At 53.6% G+C, this 16,752-nt stretch overlaps 3 pseudogenes; all 3 read right to left on the bottom strand.

The window, feature by feature from the left end:
* Positions 1-817: 817 nt before the first annotated feature.
* LOC135894718 (U2 spliceosomal RNA) lies at positions 818-998 on the bottom strand (annotated as a pseudogene).
* An 11,658-nt stretch (positions 999-12,656) lies between these two features.
* On the bottom strand, positions 12,657-12,822 carry LOC135894721 (U2 spliceosomal RNA; annotated as a pseudogene).
* A 1,878-nt stretch (positions 12,823-14,700) lies between these two features.
* On the bottom strand, positions 14,701-14,867 carry LOC135894719 (U2 spliceosomal RNA; annotated as a pseudogene).
* Between the last annotated feature and the right edge of the window lie 1,885 nt (positions 14,868-16,752).

Consider the following 16,752-nt stretch of genomic DNA (forward strand, 5'->3'; position numbering starts at 1 on the left):
GGTGCACCTCAGTCTCTCTGAGGTGATCGGCTGGTTCCTTCTGGCCTTAAACCCTATGAATCTGACTCAAAGGGTCACAACCTTCCTCCTCTTCTGCTCCTATGAACTATCCCTCATCTGGGCGAAACATTTACAGAGACTGTTTCCTAAGTTAAAACAGTGGCGCTTTCCAAACGGGAAAGGGATGGAAAATTTCTCTTCTGTAGGGAAACGAGGGAAAGAATGACCCAAACCATGCAATCAATTCTGGAAGGTATACTAAGGAGAGCGGTTTAAGAACCTACACAGAATAGACTAAGGCCTTGTCTACACCCAGCCGCTAGTTCGGCGGCTGGGAATCGAAGTTCCGGGTTCGATTTATCGCGTCTGGTCTGGACGCGATATATCGAACCAGGAAGTGATCGCCGTCGACTGCGGTACTCCAGCTAGACGAGAGGAGTACCGCGGCGTCGACGGGGGAACCGCGGCGTCGACGGGGGAGCCTGCCTGCCGCGTGTGGACCGAGGTAAGTTCGAACTAAGGTACTTCGAACTTCAGCTACGTTATTCACGTAGCTGAAGTTGCGTACCTTAGTTCGAATTGGGGGGTAAGTGTAGACCAAGCCTAAGAAAGCAGCTGTTGAACTGACTTACAAACAATGACACAGTAAAATCTGCAAGTGCAGCCTTTCAACTCAGAGGCCTAATAATAAGATGTTACTAATAACTAACCAAAGAGATACAAATGACTCAAAGCCATACTCTTAGTACAGACCAAATGACAACACAGACAACACCACATTTCTTTGCTGCTCTTCAACCATGATATTCTCCCCATAGGGAGGTCCAGCGTTCCCGGAGGTTCAGTACTGCAATAACAGGGCGATGTGTGCAGTGGATGGAGCAAGCTGCCATTCCATCTCCCTATTCCAAAAATCAGTTTAATAGATAGTCCTCAGATAGAGGAAGTATCAGTTATTAAAGTGATAAGAACAGATTTAACATTTTTATTCAAGCTAGTCCTCTATATAATGCGTAAATTATCCAAAAATAGCAAGTTTGGTTTAAAAAGGCCTAACAAGCACATAATCTGAGACTTGGTGAAATCTAAGTCTAGAACACACAACCAATTCGGGGATTGCGCCCTGCTTCTTAACTGTCTGCCCTGAGGTCGGCACTCACAGTCACGAGCTAATCCAGACGGCTCGAGCCCTCTCATGGATCAGTAACTGGTTAGCAGATAGAAAACAAAGGGTAGGAATAAATAGTCCATTTTTACAACGCAAAGGGGTAAATAGCAGGCTTCCAAAGCATGAGACGAGACTACAGACATTGGTTCTCAACTGGGCATCTGCCAAAAGAAACCTGGGCTTGACCCACCTCCGAGGGCCACCAAGCCTGCCTGCCTCGTTTGCGGGGGGAGATATCCTATCGCCTAGAGCTGGAAGGGACTCTGAAAGGTCATCAAGTCCAGCCCCCTGCCTTCACTAGCAGGACCAAGTACTGATTTTGCCCCAGATCCCTAAGTGGCCCCCTCAAGGATTGAACTCACAACCCTGGATTTAGCAGGCCAATGCTCAAACCACTGAGCTATCCCTCCCCCCCCCCCAAAGGGAGGAGGGGCACAACAAAAAATTGCAGTATCACTGCAGAAGAGAGATCTCCCCCTGCCATCAGTAAGGGTTGCCTCACAGCCACTAACTCCACGAGCAGGCAGGAGCTAGCCAAGGAAACACGCCGCTGCTCTGCCCTGTTACATTAGCATTTCAGGGAGCATGGTAATATGGAAGACAGAACGTGGGGGACAGGTCACCCCGTGTGTCCCTCTCCCCGCTTCACCTCTAGCTGGGGATCCGCAGGGCTGTGTATTTAATTTTAGGGGCCCCTGGTAAAGAAAGGTTGAGAACCACTGTGAGAGAGGACAATAAAACCGGGAATGAATGGGCTAAAGTGAAGAGCCAAGTGTTATTTACCCTTTCCCACAATACAGGAAAGGTGGGGGGAGGGAGGACCACCTGACGATATTAACATGCAGAACTCCTTGCCATGGTATGTTGTGAGGGCGAAAAGTATAACTGGCTTCCACAGAGAATGAGAGAAGTTAATAGAGACTAGGTCCATCCAGTTTTATTAGTGAAGTTGGTCAATGATGCAATCCCATGCTTGAGGCAAGCCCTAAATCTCCGACTACACAGAGACCAGGAGTGGAAGATGAGGGTGGATCACTCCAAATTGTCCTGTTCTGTACACTCCACCAGAAGCTCTTGTAGTGACCAACGTCAGAGACAGGATACTGGGCTAGATGGACCATTGGTCTAACCCACTCTGGCCTTCTTACAGGAAATCATGGGGGTGAAAGAATTAATTGCTAATGAGCTCTGCTGCATAAAGTCATCTAGAATAACCGGATAGGCCAGTATGAATACCCTTTTTGTACCATTCAATATTAACACAGAAAACATGGGGACTAGTTATTCTAATTCCTTCCTTTGGAAATGAAATGATGCATAAAAAAAAAAAAGAAACTTGAAAATATATCTGTAAGTTATTTTCTACATTATGCCTCAGCAAATCACTAATACCAAAAACACATGAAACCAAATAGCTAAGCAAATATAGATCATGAAATAGCTCTCTTCTGGAATAACATCTCACTAACACATGGAGCTCTAAAGATAATATACAAGATATTTCTCTCAAAACTCTGATTGTCTGTTTTTAAGTTAAACTTGAGACCTCTAAAGAAACTCAAGAAACAAAGTCCAACCACAAGTTTCTTTCCTCCTAAACAACAACAACAACAAGGAACAGCCACACTGAAGCAAAACATCAAAAAATTGGATAGAAACGCATAAACACTCCTCTTCACAAAAATCTTAAGTAAAAGACAAAAAATTTATATGATCTGAAAAAAAAAAAACCAGAGTAAAAAGGCCACCCGTCAGAGGCGCCACCAGGGCAAAAGCGCGTTGTACTCAACTCAGGGTGACTACAATGACAGCCCGCTAAACCTCTCGCTTGAAGAGGAAATTTAATTGAACCGATTTAAGTCCCAAGTTTGATCATCAGAAGCGGGGACATTGGGAATAAAACCAGCCCCTTGACCAGGGACTCGCTTCGTTGTCTGCAATGCACCGTGGGTATGCAAATGAGATTCCCGGCCCGTCTCCGGCGCTCAAGGGGCTGCCCCTGCTCGGTCCCCAGCTGGGTGGAGTTTGGGATGGGGCGAGGAGAGGGGGGAAACTGCTCTCCTGAGACAGACCCGCTGATGCCCAGGCACATGGAGGAAGGAGCTGGGCGGGGAAGCCAGACGGCAATCGGCCCCCCGCTGTGTTAGCCGGCTAAAACCCGGAGCAAACGCACACGCCTTGCAAAGTAACAGGAGCCGGGATCTCGAACAACATAAAAATTTTATTAAGCTGATGTTAAAAAAACTAGTGAACAGAGTTTGAGTATAGAAGTTTCTGGTTATCAGGGAATAACATTCAGATTATCGAGGGTGCAAAGTTTGGTTTAAGATCAGGTGGCATAAGGAATACATAATCTGCAATATCCCCAATTGGGGGTAAAAGGTTGATGGGTCAAAGTACAGGCATTGAGATATGAGGGTATGAAGTTCATAGAGTGGCTATGTTTGGGTGTGGAGTATAATGAGTGGATATGATGATGAGGATGGATTGACCCTCATTTGGTGAGATTTAATGTTCAGGGAGTTTATGGTTCCAGTTCATATGATCCAACGGAGAAGGTCACTTTGTCCCTTTCTCATAGTGGGAGAACGATGTCACTCTGGCTCACGCCTCCCGGTACTGTCGGTGGCCGGTGATGTGCTCGATGTAGATGTCCCTGGACCATCGGATGGCATCTGAGACCATGAGGCGCCGCATGAGCCATGCGTAGTGTCGACCGATCCCACAGGTCCGCAGCACATGCTCGTTGCAGGGGTCCCAGGCGCCCAGGGCTCCGACAATCAGGGCGTCCATCTGCACCTTGTAGCCCTTCGCTCTCAGGGTGTCAGCCAGGGGGGCGTACTTTTCCAGCTTACGAGCTGGGGCTTCGTGAAATGCCGGGGTCCTGTTCTCAAAAGAGACCGTGACGTCGACGAGGATGATCTTTTTCTGGGCCTTGTTGGTGATGACCACGTCAGGTCATAGCTGGCTGTCAGTACTGGTGATGGTGCAGTTCACGGAGATCTCCCCCAGGCGTGGCGCGATGGCTTTCACCAGGCGGTTCTGGATGGCGTTGTGGCACAGCTGCCAGGCTCTGGAGTGGGGTTTGCAGCTGCACAGGACGTGGGGCAGGGTCTCGTTGGAGTAGCTGCACTTCCTGCAACGCTTGTCTCAGTTCCCGTGGCGGACGGCTCCGTTGAGCGGGACGCAGTGGAGCCTGGCACGGTGGATGAATCACCAGTCGGCGAAGCAGGTGAAGCCGCCCCTGGCGAGGAAGTGGTTGCTGGTCAAGTCAAAGGCTTTACCCTGGTCCGGTTTACGCTTCAGGGTTTCCACATACAGTGAGCGGATGGCAGTCTTCAGAGTCCTCTCCAGCAAGCCCCTGGCACTCGGGGTGACGATGGTGTCGTCGGACCTGATCTGTGGCACCTGGACTCCCAGCTCCTGGCGCTCCTTGCACCACTCCAAGGGTATGTCTATACTTACCTCCGGGTCCGGCGGTAAGCAATCGATCTTCTGGGATCGATTTATCGCGTCTTGTCTAGACGCGATAAATCGATCCCGGATCGATCCCGGAAGTGCTCGCCGTCGACGCCGGTACTCCTGCTCCGCAAGAGGAGTACGCGGAGTCGACGGGGAAGTCTGCCTGCTGCGTGTGGACCCACGGTAAGTTCGAACTAAGATAGTTCTACTTCAGCTACGTGAATAACGTAGCTGAAGTTGCGTATCTTAGTTCGAAGTGGGGGGTTAGTGTGGACCAGGCCCAAGAGGCAGCCGATGCGCTTCCCCAGGCGACGCGTGGCGTTGTGAGTGCAGGACCACAGTGAAGCGATGTCACGCCCGTCCCGTCTGAATTCCCCATCCAGGGAGCCACTCAGGAAGGTGGCGATGTCTTGGTTGGAGGGGGCTCTGCTGATCCGCTCTCTGTCGCATCATGCAGGGCGTTTGCCGTGATGTTCCTTACCGTGGCGTCAGGACATGTCAGCAGGCAGAAGGCGTGGGTGATCACTGTGACGTCGCACAGGTCACCCATGCGGGGGACGTTGGCACCGCCGTGCCTCTGGGCGATGTAGACCAGCTCGTTGCTGGCTCTCTGGGGAAGGAACAGCCACTTCTTCACCAGCTTCTGGATGATCTTGTCTGCCTTGTTGAGGGGTACCTTCGCCGCGGCAGATCCCCTTAGGGTGAATGAGATGCGTGGGATCAGGAAGGTGTTCAGGGCATTTATCTTCTGCCACGGTGCCAGCAGGAAGGCATCAATCTTGGTGGCGTCCTGCAAGATCTCCTGGATGGTGTCCTCAAGTGTCTGCCAGACACGGAAACCTGTTGGCGTGCCCAGGTGCTGGTATGCCTGCCCCTCTGCCAGGGGGATGACGGGCTCACCCTGGATCTGGAACCCTGTTGCCTACACCGAGTCCCTTTTGCTGCCATCAATGTGCAGAGTTGCGCACTTCTTTGCATTGAAGCAGAGCCCCATCAAGTCAGTAGCTCGGCTGGTGGCATCTAGCATACCTTGGAGGCTCTCTGGGTTGTCCGCGGTCAGGACCAGATCGTCCGCATAGGCCAGAATCCTGATTTTCTTGCTGTGCAAGTTGAAGCCGGTCGGGCCGCTGGAGATGGCTCGGATGAGCAGTTCCATGGCCAGGTTGAAGATGATGGGGCTAAGGGGGCATCCTTGTTTCACGCCGCGGCGGATGGGGATCGCATCCGTCTCTCCGTCCGTGGCATGGATGGTGGTGGTGCAGTCCTTGTAGAGGTCCCGGAGGATCTGGATGAAGGTTTCTGGCATCCCAAACTCTCCCAGGGTGGCAAAGATGTGATGGTGGGGTAAGGATCCAAAGGCGTTGGTCAGGTCAAGCCATGCTACTGTGCACTGCCTCTTGGACCTCCTGGCCTTCTGGATGGCCATCTGAAGGAGGAAGTTGTGCTCATAGCATCCCTCACAGGACATGAAACCTTTCTGCACTGAGCTGATGGCGCCCCCGCACACTGACCAGTCTGTGATCCTTGCTGCGAGGCAGCTGGCATACAGCTTGTAGATGGTGGAGCAGAGGGAGATGGGCCTCCAGTTGCCGGGGTCATCTTGTTCGCCTTTTTTGTGGATGAGCACGGTCATGGACTTTTTCCAGGAGCGGGGAACGCGATGGAACTGCTTGCATTTGTTGAAGATGGCAGCGAGCACCAAGCAGCCGGGGTCTCGCTTTTTCAGCAGGTGGTAGCGGATGCCATCTTTTTCAGGGGCAGTGTTTTTGGTCCTCGTCAGCCTCACCTGCACCTCCTGCGGGGAAAAATCTCACTCCAGGTCGATCCGGGGTAGCGGGGGAAGGCACTCTGGGCGTCGCAAGTTGGTCTGGGCCTCGTGATCAAACATGTCCTTGAAGTAGGAGTAGAGCCTCTCGGGTTGGATGGCACAGTAGGAGAAGGTCCCGTCGAGGATCTCCCTCATGGCTTTCGTCTGGTTCATCCTGTATAGTTTCTGAATATGGGATGCAGCTGCCGGATCGTAGCGGTGGACGACGTCCCCTCTCCTGCCTTCTCTGGCGGTGTTGTTACGGCTCGGCGCAGGGAATCTGCGAGTGGCCAGTGCAGCCTCCTAGGGTACCCTCCTTCTGGCCGTAATTTCTGCAGACAGTTCTGCGGTCAGTCTGTCCATCAGGGTGTCAAAGTTTTCGAAGTCCTCAACCTTTGCCAGCTCCTCCATCCAGGCGGATTGCCACGGCGTGGCGACCCTCGCTTGCAGCCATCGCTCCTCCTCCTGCATTGTCTCCGCAGGTTCAGGTGGTGTGGGGACAGTCTGCGTCCTTGTTGTCCCTCGGACTGGGGAGCGGTGTTCAGGTGGGTCTTGAGGCGGGGGTCCTGGTGCGGTGGGGAGGGCAGCTCTCGGTGTCTCTGAAGCAGCGCTGGATCTTCCGGGAGGGAGTGGGGTTCTGGAAGCACCGGTGCTGGGCTTTGTGGGGGCGCAGACATGTTTGGAGGTGCTGGGGATGGTTCTGGTTCTTCTGCGGGCGGCATCTGGCTGGGGGGTCCTCGGTGGGGCATGGGGTTTTTGGCGGTCGGAGGCTCGTTGGGTAACCTTAGAGGAGGTGTTGGGTCTCCCGGGGGTGGGGTCCGGCCGTGGGATCTGGGGGCTGCGGGAGGTTCCTCCGTTGGCTGGGTCTCGCCATGCAGCCTGGGGGGCGGTGCTAGTTGCTCCTACGGCAGGGGGAGCGCTGCACCATCTCGTATCCGTGTTGTGCCGGATGCTTTTTATGAGGTTGCTGAGGCGTCTGGTGAGGTTGTTGACCTGGGAGGTGGCGGTGATCCCCCTCACAGTGGGGTCCAGTGTGGGGATTCTGGAGATGGGACTGGTCCTTTTGGTGGCATCGTCAGCCCTCGAGGTGGGGGTTGCGTTTCCCTTAGTTGGCGGTTGGTCCCCCATTACCTGCTGTGACTCTGGGGATGCTGGCTGGGGTGCTGAAGCCGGACCATCGGTGGGGGTCAGGGTTGGAACCCGCAGGATGCCAGTGGGATTCACCTTCGTGGTTGTGAGGGGTTCCTTGTATGTGTCGTGATGGGACTTGCATTTCTTTTGAGTCTCGAATGGTTCATTGCAGCGACTACACCGGAAAGCAATCCGTTTGTTGTAGGTTTTATGAACGTGTTTGCTGAGGTCCCCGAGGGTCTGGACTCCATGGACGGGGAGGCAGAAGGGGCAGAGGAGGAGACCTGTAGGGAGCGGGTACTGGAGGTAGATGCAGTCGCCTTCCCCTGCCTCACCCTCTGTGCGGCGGACCTCTGTTGTGCCTGCAGACTCACCAGGTGATTCCTCTGGGTCTGGTAGAGAAGCTGTGACGAAGTGGGGGATTTTCATGCAGAGGGAGTGCGACTCAGTGTCCCTGGGTATTACTGGTTTAATGAGGTGAGGGGACAGGGAGTTTGTTGTTACAGAGGACTGGAGAGGGAACTTGGGACCCCAGCCAATGCCCTGGAGAATGGACACCCAGCGACTGGTGACCTGACGACCCGGAGACACAGTGCAGGAGTCGCAGCTGGTTCTGGCCAGTGGGAGGACCATGGGCTGTAAAGAGAGGACCCCGTGACCTAACCAGCCGGTTCCAGCCAGAGGGGGCCAGAGGACAGAAGAGGGGAGAGGAGGCCCAGTGACCCTGTTTACGACCCTGTTTACCTGGAGAAAAGACAATGGACAGAGGCGGGGCTTGGGGCTGGTGATATCAGATGCCCAGTTGGGAAGCAGGGGGGCTCTGGGCTGAAGAGGGGGAGCAGGCAGAGCCCACCTGGATGCAGAGAGACTGGGATGTGCTGGGCTGAGGGAGGCCAGGCCTGAGGCCCTGAGAGTTTCCTGTGCTGTGTTCAACTCTCAATAAACCCTCCTGTTTTACGCTGGCTGACTGTCAATCCGGTCTAGAGAACAGGGTTGCATCAACCCCTTCGGGGGTGGAAGCCCGGGGGGTCCAGAGCGAGTGGACTCCCTGAGGGGGCCTACGGCGAGAGACAGACGTGCTAAGGCTCAGAGATGTGCGGCTCCAGGAGGTGGAGGGGCCTGACCCAGAGAGAGAGTGGACCCCCGAGAAGGGCTGCCGCACTGGACAGGGCACCCCCACGGACCACACGGGGCCATGAGTGGGCACGATCTGTGAGTCCGTGACAGAAGCTTGAGGAGGTGAAGTCGCTCCTGGGGAGGTGCTGGACTCACTGGCCATGATGTCTCTTTGCCCGGAAGGACAGCGAGCGTCATCGAGATCCAGGGCTCTGGAGCGCATTCCCCTTGGAGTGGCCCTCCTCCAGACAGGTGGGTGGTAAGCGATTTCGGGGTCTGGGGTTGAGGAGATGGTTCCTTCTGGAGTATCCTTTTCTGGAGCAGCGGGGCAGCGATCAGCATCCTGGTCCTGGGTCATTGGGGGGGCTCCTCCCATGGCAGCCTTCTCTAGACCAGCAGGGCAGCGCTCAGCATCCTGGTCCTGGGAAGCAGGCAGGGTACTCTGGGGGTCCTCCTCCTGAAGAGCTGTTGAGATATTCTTGCTCCTGGATGTGAGGCCCGGAAGAGCTGTCCTTCTGTTGCCAGGTCTCCCTGCAGAGGTATCCACGGGGGGTTTCTTCAGTCACCTCCTAATGTTTTCGTTCTTGCAGGTGGTCCGGGTCTTCCACGAGGCACCAAGGGTGGTCTTTGGGATAGGTTTCTGCTGAGCTTTCTGGGAAGTAGGGAACGCAGGAACAGCAGCAGCCGATGATACTACATTGAGATTCTATCTGCCAGCCAGGGTGTGACCCGGCATTGGACCTGCTGCTTGGTCTGCCTCTGTTGCAAAGTAGCTCACCTCAGATCCTTGGGGTTCGCTAAGCTGCAGCTCACCTGATACATGGTAGCGTGACCAGATCACTGACAGGAAATATCGGGACGCGGGGGGAGGGGGGAGCAAAAAAAAAACCCACCAAAAAAAAAAAAGCCGTTTTGCAGGTGCCGGGGAAATTAGTTAATGGAGATATCCTATCTCCTAGAACTGGAAAGGACCTTGAAAGGTCATCAAGTCCAGCCCCCTGCCTTCACTAGCAGGACCAAGTACTGATTTTTGCCCCAGATCCCTAAGTGGCCCTCTCAAGGATTGAACTCACAACCCTGGGTTTAGCAGGCCCCGGCTGCGTCACGGCCCCACCCCCCCTCAGGGCCCCGGGCACATGCGGCACTTCCCACCGCCCCGCGGGGAAGGAGCCTCTGGAGTGAGAGGCGCGGGGCTCCGGACCCCGGCAGCGGTGGGGGAGAGCGACTCAGGGCTGCGTGAGTGGCCACGTAAAGTTTATCGGCTGGGGGGGGACCCCCGCCAGTCCTCACCCTGCCCTGTAGGGAGGTAGCGTCCCCGCCCTGCGCCAGCATGTGTCGCCGGCCGCCACAGGCCAGGTAAGGAACCGAGTCCTGGCTCCCCCCTCGTCCTGGCTCCTCAGCTGAGCTGCATTCCTCCTCCCTCCCAGGCTTGCAGCTGGAATGCCTACGCAAGCTTGGAGGGAGGGGATGGTGGTCGGCTTCCAGTTCCTGCGGCTAGTGAGTACGGGCACCGGGCGGGGAAGGGGGGCTGGCAAGGGGGCTGCTCCCCCAGGAGGGCAATGTGGGGGCTCAGATGAGGAGCCAGGACGAGGGGGGAGGTGGGGACTCGGTTCCTTACCTGGCCTGCGGCGGCCGGCGTGACATGCTGGCATGGGGCGGGGACGCTACCCCCCTACAGGCGCGAGGAGCCAGCCAGGGTCCCCCCCAAGCCGATAAACTTTACATGGCCACTGGTGCAGCCCCAAGCCGCTCTCCCCCGCCGCTGCCGGGGTCTGGAGCCCCCCGTCTCCCTCTGGGGGAGCAGCCCCCTTGCCAGCCCCCCTTGCCCGCCCGGTGCCCCTACTCACCAGCTCCAGGAACTGGAAGCCGGCCACCACCCCCTCCCTCCAGGCTTGTGTAGGCATTCCAGCTGCAAGCCTGGGAGGGAGGAGGAATGCCACCTGCTTGGGGAAGAGGCGGGGCCAGGGTGGGGATTTGGGGAGGGAGCCGATGGGGGAAGGAGGGGGTGGAGTCGGGGGTGGGGGGGCGAGAGCCCTTCAGGGAGGGCAAAATTGCTTGTTTGTCCAGTGTCCTGACTGCACATCGGTAGGGACGCGGGACAAACAAGCAAATATCGGGACAGTCCCGATAAAATCGAGACGTCTGGTCACCCTAATACATGGGAACAGCTTTAAACAGCGCTGGCTGCCTGTGCACTCACACTCACTTGGCATGTAAGAAAAGTCATCAAGTGGCCTTCCAGTTTCTGGAGTGGATGACAACACCTGACCTTCTGCAATGACAAGAAACGGACGTGAGACAAGGCAGGAGAGGTAATTCTTGTATTGGACCAGCTTCTGGTGGGGAGAGAGAGAGAAGCACAATGGAAGCTTCTCTCTTTCCCCAGCAGTAGTTGGTCCACAAGACAAGCTATTCCCTTGTCTCTCTGATACCCTGGATTCCTGGGACTGAACCCGGCTACGACTCTAGGGCATAACTGAAGTGTCTTGAAATCAGGTTACAGCTTTGTTGGGCCCCTCCTTTTCTGAGCTGGGCTGCAGCCCGTGATGCAGCCACCCATCCGCCGGGGAGAGCGGGCCCAGCAGCGGCCCCGGCGGGGACCGGGTGGCACTTTGGCAAGGGCACCTGGGGGAGCTGGCGGCTGAGCTCTTAGTGCTGAAGAGCCGGGGCTGGCCAGGGGAGTGCGCCGGGCCCGGGCAGGCAGCGGGAGGGGCCCAACTGGAGGGACGGAACCGCATGGGCACGTATGCAGATATGTGTGCAAGCAGAGCATTGTGGGAGCGGGAGCAGGCTGCCAAGGTGGGCCCATATTTGGCACCTGGGGCTTGGTCTGGAGAACAATGGGGCCCCGGTGACACATCGTGGCAGCTCGCGGCAGTGGGGGCTGGTGTAGGTGGGGCCAGTGGTCGTGGTCGTGGTGTCCCCCACCATGGCTTAAGGGTGTGGGGTGAGCGAGGGTGGGTGGCAGCTGGGTGCTAGTAGCTTATACTTATTTGTTAGGGGAGCTACTATGGTGACATAGGTGGTTTTTGATGAGTGAGGTTTATTTATTGCAGTGGAGATGCATTGATCACTATGATCTCTGTAAATGCAAGGTATTCAGCTGTATGGTTTGTGGTAGTGGGGGATTATGTTTGCATTTTTTCCTAGTACTTGCTCAAGAAAAGAAAAAAAATCTCTGAGAGTGCCCTTTACAGCAGTTTACAATTTTTCCTTAACCCCCGCTGAAGCTGTGTCTTTGTTATTCTGGTTATTTTCCCATGTTTTTATGACTGCCCTATTCTACAGGTTGTTCTAGGATGGCTTGGTCCCTGTGCCCTGTCTTGGCTCAAGGAGAGCTGCCTGACTCCTTTGTTCTCTTTTTCCCTGCTTGTAGCCCATTGGCAGTTGGTCCAACAAAGGAAAGCAATTAGTTCTTTTTGAACCATCTTATAGTCTTGGCCTTCACAACATCCTCTGGCAAAGAGTTCCACAGGTTGACTGTGGGTTGTATGAAGAAATACTTCCTTTTCTTTGTTTTAAACCTCCTGCCTATTAATTTAATTTGGTGACCCCTAGATCTTGTGTTATGAGAAGGAATAAATAACACTTCCTTATTTACTTTCTCCGCACCAGTCACGAGTTTACAGACTTCCATCATATCCCCCTTTAGTCATCTTTTCCCAGCTGAAAAGTCCCAATCTCATTAATCTCTGTCTCTACAGAAGCTGTTCCATATCTTCTCATCATTTTTGTTGCCCTTTTTTCTGAAGCTTTCCAATTCCAATATATCTTTTTTGAGATGGGGCTACAAAGAACCCCATGTTTATAGACTCACAAAATGCTACCAAGAAATTGTAAGAATATTTTATCATAAAGAAACCAAAGCGCTAGAGATTTCAGATGGTTCAACTATTTGAAAAAATCTGCTTTAAAGAAGTATCACCACAGTAAACCTCTTTCTGCTTTTCTAACCAGAACATTCTACCCAAAAGGAGATACACCAGTCCTGGAAACACTGCAACACCCAGATTGATGCATTGGGTGGATAGAACAAGCTCCTATTACATCCCTGTTTCAAAAATCAATTTAATATGAAGTCCTCAAATTAAGGACATATCAGACATTAAACTGATAAGAAAGGTATAACTGAAATAATATTTTTACTTCCGAATTTGCATATACCCACCCACTGACCTGTGACTAACAATCTCTCCCTCTTAACTCTTACAGCAAAACAGGTCAAAGAAAGCGTATGCAAGTGCTGTACCGCAGCCCCAATGCTCTTTTCTGCTCCTTCCCAGAGAACTCTCTCAAACGTACAGTCATCAGGCACACATAAGATACAGTTTCACTCCATACCAGTCCAGTTCCTTGCTGTTTCTTGTCTAATTGCTGCACACGTATGGTATACGCTACCCTGAGCTGATTCCTGACTTTTGCGCTCCATCCAGCCATCTCTCTGTGGCGCAATGGGTCAGCGTGTTTGGCTATTAACTGAAACGATGGTGGTTCGAGTCCACCCAGGGACAGTGGTAAGCCCGTGCTACTTCCTTGCTCCTCGAGACCTGCTGGAAACCTCAAAGGCCCCCTTTTGCCACCTCAAAACCATCCCTCTTGGCCTCAGTGCTTTCAGCTGGTGTCCCGAAGAGTGCGCTGGATGCCATTCAGAAACCCATCTCCCAGCAGCCATGCTGGACGCTCGGGCTTAATCCTCAAGGCCGAGCGCAAAACCTTCAGCCGGGAATGTTTCACTCCCTTCCCGCCTCCGCCCAAGGGGCAAGGGAGAAACAGACGAGACACGCCGGCTCGAAGACGCCTCCCTCCCACTTCTCTGTAGGCTGCACAAAGCTCTTAGCCTGCCTCATGCCTCGTCAGGGAAGCACGGCCATGCTGCCCAAGCCTGAGTCACGTCCGCAGCCTGGCCCCCACCCCGGCTGACGGAGCACAGAGCCACGCAAGTCAATGGCAGGTCGAGTCAGGAGCCTTGGCTCTTTCCCCTGACAGCCACACAGAGCTGCTTAGCATCCCGAGAGCTTCCCTGGCAGCAGCCACCTGCTGGTGTGTGTGTGGGGGGGAAAGGAAGCCACCTGCCGGTGTGTGCGTGGGGGAAAGGAAGCACTGCTGCCTCATTCCAGGACAGGAGGCCCTCACCACGCCCAGGCCTGCCTCTTGGCTTCAGCCCAAGCAGCCAAAGGTGCCGGGGAGCTCCCTGGAAGGCCGCCGCCTCAGCCACCTCTTGCCTCATGGCCTAGGCTCTTGGTGCTCTGCTGGTCACCGCCTCGCTTGAGGGCCCAGAGCCAAAAGAAATGAGCGCGAGCATAGCAGAGGATGGTTTTGATCCATCGCTCTCTGGTTTATAGACCCAGCATGCATCCGCTGCGCCACTCTGCTGATTTTTCATTAATAGCACCTAGCCGCCAGTATCTGGATTAGTGCCTTACGAGCTCGAGCGCTGGCAGGCAGATGCGCAGGCTGCTAGGCAGCAGCCCTGGTTACAGGATTTTACAGTTTACCCTAGATAAGCTTTATACAGGGGGAAACGGACTGATTTGGGCTTTGGACCCCATTGGGAGCTGGGTATCTGAGTGCTGGAGACAGGAGCACTTCTTAAACTTTTTCAGTTAAGCCTGCAGCTTGTGGGGGACGTGGTTCAGACTTGGATAGGTGTTTGCAGCAGGCAAGCACATCTGGTTCAAACAGGCAAGGTACTGAAATCCCAAGCTGGTAGGGAAAACGGACTCGCAGGTAATCTAGGCACATCTGGTGGCAGCCCCAAAGGGGTTTCTGTGACCCAATCCGTCACACCCGGCTTTTAAAACAATCCTCCAGCAAGACAAAGAAACCCACATCTATAGACTCAGAAAACACTCCCAAGAAGTTTTAACAATATTTTGTCACAAAGAAATCAAAACGCCAATGAGTCCAGGCTATTCTAAAAAAAACAAAAAACAAACAAACAAACAAAAAACTTACCAAACCAGCGTCTTCACAGTGAAACTCTTCCTGTTTTTCTAACCAAAAGACTCTTCCCAAAAGGAGATGCCCCGTTCCCAGAGACAATGCAATGTATGAGGTGGACAGAGCAAGCTCCTATTCCAGCCTCCTGTTTCAAAAATCAAATTTAACATACAGTCCTCAAATAAAGGACATATCAGATATTAAACTGATAAAAACAGGTTTTAAATTTTTTATTAAAGTTAATGTTTAAAATTAAATATACACAAGTTAAGAGGGAAGGTACTGTGCATCTGGGGTCAGACTTGATTTATGAGGGATTACAGGTATCGGTTGCAAGGGTGAAGAAATACATACATATCACATAACCAGCATAGACCCAGATGGGGGTACAACAGTTTTTAAAGTGTCAGTGGATAAGTGGACTCGGGTATACCAAGTCAGTATCAGTATAGCAAATGAGTACGTAGCTGGGGTGCACCCCTTGACTCATCAGGAAACGAAGTAAGCTATTTCCTTGCTCAGCAGTCTCAAACACTCAATGGGGTATTGATGGTATCCTGTGATGTGCTCCAGCTAAATGTCCATACTACACTTGATCTTAGCTCAGAAACAGCAGAAAGGCAATGCTGACACCCTCAGACTCTGCGCAGCCCCTCTACCCCCACCGCTTTCAACCTCGCCATCACGAGCTCCCAGACACGCACCAAACACCATTCACGTGACTTTGAGAACTAGGTAACTCTAAGTGAGGATCACTTCCCCGAAATGACTCCAATGGAGGAATTCAAAGCAAGAACCGTTAACACACAATTCTGTTCAAAAGACAGAGAAGTCTTTCAGCCTCCTTCCTCTCGCTGGTTTCCCTGTACACTCCTAATTTGCATATACCCACCCACTGACCTGTGACTAACAATCTCTCCCTATATCAGAGGGGTGGCCGTGTTACACTGGATCTGTAAAAAGCAACAGAGAGTCCTGTTGCACCTTTAAGACTAACAGATGTATTGGAGTATAAGCTTTCGTGGGTGAATACCCACTTTGTCAGACGCATGAGGGTCCAGGATTCAAGTCCCTGGTCCGGTAAAGACAGCCTTTCACTCTCTGGTATCCCCAAGAACTTTAGAAGCCACCCCTCCATGATGTTACTTTTTTTCTTTTCAGGGCTTGGCCTTTCCTTGGAAGGGCAATTTATTTCCTGGCTATGCTGGCCGCTCTTCCCGCATCCCCCATTGGCCTGGAGCAGTGAACCACAGCGAGTGGGAGCTGTGATCGGATGAACCTGCAGATGTGGCAGGTAAACAAACCAGTCCGGCCCACCAGGGGCTTTCCCTGAACAAACAGTGGTCTGACTTTGAAAAGCACTGGACAGACGATCTTGGCCTGAGGACGCAACAGGAGGCTGGGAGGGGTAGCAGACCGACTGATGCATTGTCACCAATCCAATGCAGTGCGAGGTCGGACAGTCACAGACTGCTTATGCAGCATGCGGGAGGTCTGTGAATGTGCACGCCGGGAACAGTGAAAAGGTCACTTGTTGGCTCTGGATCAATCCAAGGCCTTTGATTGTGTCAATGTGAACTATCTGTGGCGAGTGCTCAAACAGTCCAGAGTTCGGGGGCACTTTATCGGATGGCTGCCGGTGCTGTACAAACAGGCCTGAGACTGCCCGCTGGTGAACGGCTGGCTAAGGAACAAAGTCCCCGTGCACTCGGGCGTACGACAGGGCTGTCCCTTGAGCCCCTCCTGTACGTGCACTCTTTGGACCCTTTTCTGGGAGCACGCCACAGAAGCAGAGCAGTGCAGGGCATGGTTTGCCCTGACCAGAGTCTGGAAGGACTGAGCAGGGGACCTGTCGCATTGAAGGCGGTTGCCTATACAGATGACATGACCATGATAGTGAGCTCCCTGGGAGACTGCCGCACTTTGGTGATACTTTTGGAGGGGTACTCGGCTGCAGCCGGAGCCATGGTGAACCTAACAGAAGAGCAGGGCCCTGTGGGTGGGATCGGACCCTGGTGGGGTTTTTCCCTTACCCATCAGGGATTTGCAATTTGTAAGCAGCCAGACAGGAGCACCCCCGGGGTGGTGAACATCTTGGAGGCACTGTTTGGGGTCAGGGACGAGGTGG

Source organism: Emys orbicularis, chromosome 25, assembly GCF_028017835.1.
Source record: "Emys orbicularis isolate rEmyOrb1 chromosome 25, rEmyOrb1.hap1, whole genome shotgun sequence".
NCBI classification, from domain to species: domain Eukaryota; kingdom Metazoa; phylum Chordata; order Testudines; family Emydidae; genus Emys; species Emys orbicularis.